Below are 9,281 nucleotides of genomic sequence, written 5' to 3'. Positions count from 1 at the left end.
TATACTAGATAACTGTAGACTACAGCTATTCCAACACAACCACCCCTATTATCGTAACTGAAATCAGGGGATCGCCCTGCTCGCGGTGTCGATTCGTACATCGTAACGGGAATTTACGACTCCCGTTGACGCGTCTCAAAGCGAACGCGTCTCCCCGCGACTGGACGAAAATACATGGTCCTTCGAGCCGGATTCACGTGCCAGTAAAAAGTGCTCCTAACAGTGAACATACAGTGCCACGTGATCCCACCGCCATTATACAACACGCTTGGACGTCAGAAATCAGGAACGTAAGAAGTTTTAATTCTAATTACGTCACTAATCATGCCGACCATGGCAAAAAGCAACAACATAAGAAAAAGGCGCGACAAACAGTTCGAAGTTGCCGTCAAGTACATAAGGGAGAGCATTGATGACCCTGAGCCATCCACCGCATCACGCACCACGTGTGTGAGTACACTGCAATATCAGCTTCAGGATGCGTGGCAACGATTCCAATCCTGCCAACAAGAGTTTTTTTTTTTTTTTTTTTAAATAGTTTATTTAGCCAATATTTGATTTTTTGTACATTTCTGAGATTCACAATAAACAATGAATTTGAGTATAGTGTGTTTAGGCAAAAGTACCGATACGCGTCGGTACGACGTAGCCATGGTCTAATATGTGTCGTGGATTTTCGGTTTTTGCGTTTATTTTTTTGTTTTTTGGGTTTAAGTCGCATTGGAGCGTGATTTTTGTGTATTCTTGTGTGTGTTGTATTTTGTCCTGAAACTTGGCCGCAAAACAGGACTCCTCGGTGTATTACTTTTATGCGTTGTGGGATTTTTTTGGGGGGGGGATGAGAGGGAAGGGGAGAGGGGGTGTTAAATTATATTATTTACAATGATTACAGTATTTACATATTTACAGTACTTACATCTAGGTTACACGGTGGTAGGAATGGTTTTTTTGTCGAATTGGTAGTTTTCACTTATATTTTCTTATGGTTTTGGAATCCACCAATATTTTTTTGTGTTTTTTCTGTGTTTGTCTTTAGTGTCTTTTTGGGGGAGGGCCATGTTGTACCTCCACCTGGTGTCTGCAGTCAGTCCGTTTAAGTTTTCCTCGTAGAGTATTGTCTTTATCCCTATTTTTCTTTTTATGTGGAAAATTATCGGGATATTGTTTTGGTCTTGGAGGTAATTTTTTTCGTCTAGGTATAGGAACGCTTCTGGGGGGATGTAGCCTGTTGTCATTGTATTTTTGTAATATAGTACGTTTGGGTATAAGCCGCTGAAGATTAGGCTGTTTTCTTTTATTTTTGACGCTTGTGCGAAATGATTTCTTGCTAGTTTTAGTATGTGACAGTCAATGCGGTGAATGTTGGCTAGGTCGTAAATTTTTTTGTTTTTTATATATTTTTTGTATCCGCTCTGTTCGGATCTGTACGCATTTTGGCAAGCTCTAATGCATTTTCTTTCGAAAACGCGAATTCTCTCCATTAGCATTGCTGGTATGTTGTACCAGATTGGGCAACCGTATGTTATAATTGGCCTAATTAGAGCTTGGTAGCATAATGTTTTTACATTGCTCTTGAGATGTTTCGAATAAAATAGTCTTTTTGCTCTCCAGAATGCTTTATTGGCCTTGGCGAGTTGGGTTTCTATGTGTTGTTTGTAATTTAGTTTGTCATCTATGTTTATGCCTAGGTACTTTACGCAGTTTTTGTGCGGTATGATTGACTCTTCGGATGCCTTTTCTTTTAATTGGAAATTTTTGCAGTGTTTTCTTTCTGCTGGGCCGATTTCGCTGGTTTTGGGTTTGAACAGTATGCTTTCGCATTTGTTTGCGTTGATTCTTAGTTTCCATGTGTGGTAGTAATCGTTGATTTTGTCGAATAGTTCTTGGAGGTCTGTGTTTATTGTTTTAGTTTTGCGGCCTGTTACGTAGATGATTAGGTCGTCTGCGAAGGCTATGGAGCGTTTGTGGGTAGATTTGTTCATGTCGAACAGGTTTAATATGTCACTGTTGTATATGTTGAAGAGTAGCGGGGAGTTTACAGTTCCTTGTTGGAGTCCGTTTTTTATGGTGAATTCTTTGTTCGATGTATGAGAACCCTCGGTCATTAGGAATGTTCTGATTGTGATCATGTCCCATACTATTTTGATTAAGTATCTCGGGAAGTTTTTTTTTATTAATTTATAAATGAGGCCTGTGATCCAGACTGTGTCGAAGGCTTTTTCGAGATCTATTAAGCAGGCGGCTACTCGTTGTTTTGCGTTTAGTGCCCAGCAGATGTCTGACGTGAGTTTGTTTGTCGCGTGTAGTGTGGAGTGTTTGTGTCGGAAGCCAAATTGGTTTTCTGGTATAATGTTTTTTTTTTTTGCAGAATGTAGTTAGGGGGTTGTTGATGACTACTTCAAATACTTTGCTTATGTTGGGGAGGAGACTTATTGGTCGTAGGTTTGTGAGTGATGAGCCGTCTTTATTTTTTTTTGTGATTGCTATTATTTTGGCTTTTTTCCACTTTTTCGGGAAGTATGCGTTGTTAAACAAGATATAGGATTTTCTTAGAAGTGAGCATCGCTCCAACAAAAGCAAATAACAAAACCATTTTTTTCAGCCAACGTCCAAACCGCGTTGAGTGCACTCGTTCCCGTCCGATCACGAAAGTTAAGCAACGCTGGGCACGGGTAGTACTTAGATGGGTGACCGCTTGGGAACTCCGTGTGGTGTTGGTTTTCTTTATTTTTCCAATCTTTTTTACTTTCCTTAACGATCTACTTTCAATAATCTATAATTTAAGCATCGAAAAAATTAATGTTTTGGTATTACCATACATTATATCATTTGTATTTTTACACACATTTATATTTTTCTAAATATTCTTTTTTTTTTGTACATCAAAAGCTGTTGAGGTTTATCTCGAAATAGAGAGTGAAAATGCGCGGATGAATGTATAATGGAAATATATTCAAGTAAGTATAAGTACAAGTACAGTGTACGGTAATCCAGATCCGCAGCGTTATTTTACTATGGAGCTTCGAAGCAATGGGCCTATGGATATTTATATAATTACGAAGAACCGGCATGTTTATACCCCGCTGCACCATCAGTACGTAGCATGTTCCTAGAAAAGGCTATGAGACTGAAAGGCCCTTCGAATTGATTTAGAGCTAAGCAATACTCAATAGCTTCGCGGAATAAGAAAACTAAACGCTAAAGAAGATGTAGTTTTCCTAGAAGTGAGTATTACTTCAACACCCTTCCTAAAACTCGAAATCTTTACAAACAATTACTTTTTAATATTATTCTTATTTTTCAGACCTAATTTTTGTCATAAATATTGAAATCTTGGTGTCGGTAACGCCTTCGTAAGTACATCTGCTTGTTATGTCCGGCGACTCTCTAACAAAGCTCACACCACGCCGCGAGCAAGATTCCTGCCAGATATCTACACACCCTTATTGCGTACCCTCAATAATCTTAAGGACCCTCCATGAATCTTGGCATTTTCATAGTTAAGGTCCTTCAGACCAAACAATATCTTTTTACTTCAAGTGGTACTGTCGCGGCGGTTCGAAATTATTTCACGTTCCACACGTAAGGTGAGAGATTCGTACTACAATTAATAACAATTGATAGTTGTTTCACAATTTATTACAAAACTGACAGAGTAACGGTACAGAATGTCACATGAACAGAACAGAAATAGGAATGAAATGTCGAGTGCTGACTTGAGAGGATTTTTGTATCAAGGTTTTGGCTCCTGTAGAGGGGTTATCGCTGGATGCCGGCACACGGGTTTGCTGTTACTGCTTAATTGTAGTTTTGATGGCTATGGTATGCGAACTGGTATGTAAAATATGATTATTCCATATTCCAAGATCACAGTGACACTACCAAAGGTGTTGATGTTTCTATGATTAGTGTTCGATAGGTATTGTATTCTTTGGTGCTGGATCTGATTCCGTAATATCTAGTTGCTGTATGTTCTGCTTCGAAGTGGTGGAAATAGTTCACGTTGCAGTTGTTTTCTGATTTCGCTGCCTTTATAGCTCGCTGGGTGGTTTCCGTTACAATTATAGCATTTTACTTCGTTTCTATTTTCTGTGTATGAGCAGTTTGTTAGGTAGCTTTTTGCACATTTGACACACGCCGGGACACTCAGTAATTTTTTGTGTGTCCTTATTGTCGACACCGTATGCATTGCGTTGTTTGTTCTTTGGTGTAGGTCTCTGATTACTATTTTGTAATTTCTTTCTGTTTTGAGCTGGCATGTATGATATCCAGCGTTTTTCTCCTTTAATACTTGCGTCACTTTTCGAAAGATTTCAATATATAACGTGATACTATATAACTAAATGCGTTATAACGTAATAGATTATAACGTTGTACCATATAACGCAATACATAATAATGGTAGCCTGGATTCGCATAACGTCATATAGTATGAGCTTATGACGTATAACGTTATATACAATTACCCTATAACGTATAGCATTATATAGTATTACGTTATAACGTATAAGGTTATATACTACTACATTATAACGTATAACGTTACGTAGCATTACGTTATAAGGTATAACGTTCTATACTACTACGTTATAACGTATAACGTTATATAGTATTACTTTAAAACGTTTAACGTTATAATAGCATTACGTAATGACGTATAACATTATGTAGCATTAGGTAACAACGTATAACGTTATATACTATAACGTAATATCGTATAACGTTATGTAGCATTACGTAATGACGTATAACGTTATATACTATTACGTAATAACGTATAACGTTATATAATATTACGTAATAACGTATAACGTTATGTACTATTATGTAATAGTGTATAACGTTACATACTATTACGTAATAACGAATAGCGTTACATACTATTACGTAATAACGTATAACGTTATATACTATTACGTAATGACGTATAACGTTATGTAGCATCACGTAACAATGTATAACGTGATATACTATTACGTAACAACGTATAACGTTATATACAATTACGTAATGACGTTTAACGTTATGTAGCCCTACGCAACAGCGTATAACGTTATACACTATTACGTAATGATGTATAACGGTATATAGTATTACCTTATAACGTATAACGTTATATAGCATTACGTAACAACGTATAAATTTATATACTATTACGTAATAACGTATGACGTTACATACTGTTACGTAAAAACGTTTAACGTTATATAGTATTACCTTATAACGTATAACGTAATATACTATTACGTAATGACGTATAACGTTATGTAGCATCACGTAACAATGTATAACATTATATACTATTACGGAATGACGTATAACGTTATGTAGCATTACGTAAAGACGTATAACGCTACATACTATTACGTAATAACGTATGACGATACATACTATTAGGTAATAACGTGTAACGTTATCTACTATTATGTAATAGTGCATAACGTTATATAGTATTACCCTATAACGTCTAACGTTATATACTATTACGTAACAACGTATAACGTTATATACTATTACGGAATGACGTATAACGTTATGTAGCATTACCTAACAACGTATAACGTTATATAGTATTACTCTATAACGTATAAAGTTATATACAATTATGTAATAGTGCATAACGTTATATAGTATTACCACATAACGTATATCGTTATATAGTATTACCCTATAACGCCTAACGTTATATAATATTACTTGATGACGTATAAAGTTATGTAGCATCATGTAACAACGTATAACGTTATATACTATTACGGAATGACGTATAACGTTATGTAGCATTACCTAACAACGTATAACGTTATATACTATTACGTAATAACGTATAACGTTATATAGTATTACTCTATAACGTATAAAGTTATATACTATTACGTAATAACGTATAACGTTACATACTATTACGTAACAACGTATAACGTTATATACTATTACCTTATAACGTATAACGTTATGTAGCATTACGTAATAACGTATAACGCTACATACTATTATGTAATAACGTATGACGATACATACTATTAGGTAATAACGTGTAACGTTATCTACTATTATGTAATAGTGCATAACGTTATATAGTATTACCCTATAACGTCTAACGTTATATACTATTACGTAACAACGTATAACCTTATATACTATTACGTAATAACGCATAACGTTATGTAGCATTACGTAACAACGTATAACGTTATATACTATTACGGAATGATGTATATCGTTATGTAGCATTATGTAATATCGTATACAGTTACAGTCACATAAACAGCGCCAGTTTATGGAAGGTCCCAAAAGTCCGTTAGTTAATTGCACATCCTCGCTAATTGCGAAGAAAGCAGATGTGCCCTGCGAAACTGCTGGGTTTTCCGCAAGAACAAGGACACTCATGAGCCAAATGTGCAGGAGACTTTCTCCTCATATGGTATTTATTAACATTGGCCATAACCAATGGGCATCGCGGATCGTTACCCTCACTATTCTACCCAAAAGAGTAAACAGCGAATCCGCGTCCTTAGTTCAGAAGAACACACCCTCACCGAGTTTTCCTCAGTAAGAGCAGTAGAGCAGACAGTCAGTCAGGTTCTCGGGCTATAACGCGCTAACACCTAAACCCTCGGGTAAGATCTAAAAATAATTTCTGTAAGCCCCACGTTTTGTTAATGGTGATAAATAAATATATACTAGATAACTGTAGACTACAGCTATTCCAACACAACCACCCCTATTATCGTAACTGAAATCAGGGGATCGCCCTGCTCGCGGTGTCGATTCGTACATCGTAACGGGAATTTACGACTCCCGTTGACGCGTCTCAAAGCGAACGCGTCTCCCCGCGACTGGACGAAAATACATGGTCCTTCGAGCCGGATTCACGTGCCAGTAAAAAGTGCTCCTAACAGTGAACATACAGTGCCACGTGATCCCACCGCCATTATACAACACGCTTGGACGTCAGAAATCAGGAACGTAAGAAGTTTTAATTCTAATTACGTCACTAATCATGCCGACCATGGCAAAAAGCAACAACATAAGAAAAAGGCGCGACAAACAGTTCGAAGTTGCCGTCAAGTACATAAGGGAGAGCATTGATGACCCTGAGCCATCCACCGCATCACGCACCACGTGTGTGAGTACACTGCAATATCAGCTTCAGGATGCGTGGCAACGATTCCAATCCTGCCAACAAGAGTTTTTTTTTTTTTTTTTTTTAAATAGTTTATTTAGCCAATATTTGATTTTTTGTACATTTTTGAGATTCACAATAAACAATGAATTTGAGTATAGTGTGTTTAGGCAAAAGTACCGATACGCGTCGGTACGACGTAGCCATGGTCTAATATGTGTCGTGGATTTTCGGTTTTTGCGTTTATTTTTTTGTTTTTTGGGTTTAAGTCGCATTGGAGCGTGATTTTTGTGTATTCTTGTGTGTGTTGTATTTTGTCCTGAAACTTGGCCGCAAAACAGGACTCCTCGGTGTATTACTTTTATGCGTTGTGGGATTTTTTTGGGGGGGGATGAGAGGGAAGGGGAGAGGGGGTGTTAAATTATATTATTTACAATGATTACAGTATTTACATATTTACAGTACTTACATCTAGGTTACACGGTGGTAGGAATGGTTTTTTTGTCGAATTGGTAGTTTTCACTTATATTTTCTTATGGTTTTGGAATCCACCAATATTTTTTTGTGTTTTTTCTGTGTTTGTCTTTAGTGTCTTTTTGGGGGAGGGCCATGTTGTACCTCCACCTGGTGTCTGCAGTCAGTCCGTTTAAGTTTTCCTCGTAGAGTATTGTCTTTATCCCTATTTTTCTTTTTATGTGGAAAATTATCGGGATATTGTTTTGGTCTTGGAGGTAATTTTTTTCGTCTAGGTATAGGAACGCTTCTGGGGGGATGTAGCCTGTTGTCATTGTATTTTTGTAATATAGTACGTTTGGGTATAAGCCGCTGAAGATTAGGCTGTTTTCTTTTATTTTTGACGCTTGTGCGAAATGATTTCTTGCTAGTTTTAGTATGTGACAGTCAATGCGGTGAATGTTGGCTAGGTCGTAAATTTTTTTGTTTTTTATATATTTTTTGTATCCGCTCTGTTCGGATCTGTACGCATTTTGGCAAGCTCTAATGCATTTTCTTTCGAAAACGCGAATTCTCTCCATTAGCATTGCTGGTATGTTGTACCAGATTGGGCAACCGTATGTTATAATTGGCCTAATTAGAGCTTGGTAGCATAATGTTTTTACATTGCTCTTGAGATGTTTCGAATAAAATAGTCTTTTTGCTCTCCAGAATGCTTTATTGGCCTTGGCGAGTTGGGTTTCTATGTGTTGTTTGTAATTTAGTTTGTCATCTATGTTTATGCCTAGGTACTTTACGCAGTTTTTGTGCGGTATGATTGACTCTTCGGATGCCTTTTCTTTTAATTGGAAATTTTTGCAGTGTTTTCTTTCTGCTGGGCCGATTTCGCTGGTTTTGGGTTTGAACAGTATGCTTTCGCATTTGTTTGCGTTGATTCTTAGTTTCCATGTGTGGTAGTAATCGTTGATTTTGTCGAATAGTTCTTGGAGGTCTGTGTTTATTGTTTTAGTTTTGCGGCCTGTTACGTAGATGATTAGGTCGTCTGCGAAGGCTATGGAGCGTTTGTGGGTAGATTTGTTCATGTCGAACAGGTTTAATATGTCACTGTTGTATATGTTGAAGAGTAGCGGGGAGTTTACAGTTCCTTGTTGGAGTCCGTTTTTTATGGTGAATTCTTTGTTCGATGTATGAGAACCCTCGGTCATTAGGAATGTTCTGATTGTGATCATGTCCCATACTATTTTGATTAAGTATCTCGGGAAGTTTTTTTTTATTAATTTATAAATGAGGCCTGTGATCCAGACTGTGTCGAAGGCTTTTTCGAGATCTATTAAGCAGGCGGCTACTCGTTGTTTTGCGTTTAGTGCCCAGCAGATGTCTGACGTGAGTTTGTTTGTCGCGTGTAGTGTGGAGTGTTTGTGTCGGAAGCCAAATTGGTTTTCTGGTATAATGTTTTTTTTTTTTTGCAGAATGTAGTTAGGGGGTTGTTGATGACTACTTCAAATACTTTGCTTATGTTGGGGAGGAGACTTATTGGTCGTAGGTTTGTGAGTGATGAGCCGTCTTTATTTTTTTTTGTGATTGCTATTATTTTGGCTTTTTTCCACTTTTTCGGGAAGTATGCGTTGTTAAACAAGATATAGGATTTTCTTAGAAGTGAGCATCGCTCCAACAAAAGCAAATAACAAAACCATTTTTTTCA

At 37.0% G+C, this 9,281-nt stretch overlaps 1 non-coding gene across 1 annotated transcript; it reads left to right on the top strand.

Annotated features, from left to right (window-relative positions):
- The first annotated feature begins 2,601 nt into the window (after nt 1-2,601).
- On the top strand, nt 2,602-2,720 carry LOC132915566 (5S ribosomal RNA). The gene has a single exon (XR_009659910.1). It is a non-coding gene; the product is annotated as a 5S ribosomal RNA (ribosomal RNA).
- The last annotated feature ends 6,561 nt before the right edge of the window (nt 2,721-9,281 follow it).

Source organism: Bombus pascuorum, chromosome 17 (genome assembly GCF_905332965.1).
Source record: "Bombus pascuorum chromosome 17, iyBomPasc1.1, whole genome shotgun sequence".
In the NCBI taxonomy this organism is placed as follows: domain Eukaryota; kingdom Metazoa; phylum Arthropoda; class Insecta; order Hymenoptera; family Apidae; genus Bombus; species Bombus pascuorum.
The sequence above is the reverse complement of the archived record's forward strand: the minus strand, read 5'-3'. Positions and strand labels throughout refer to the sequence as shown.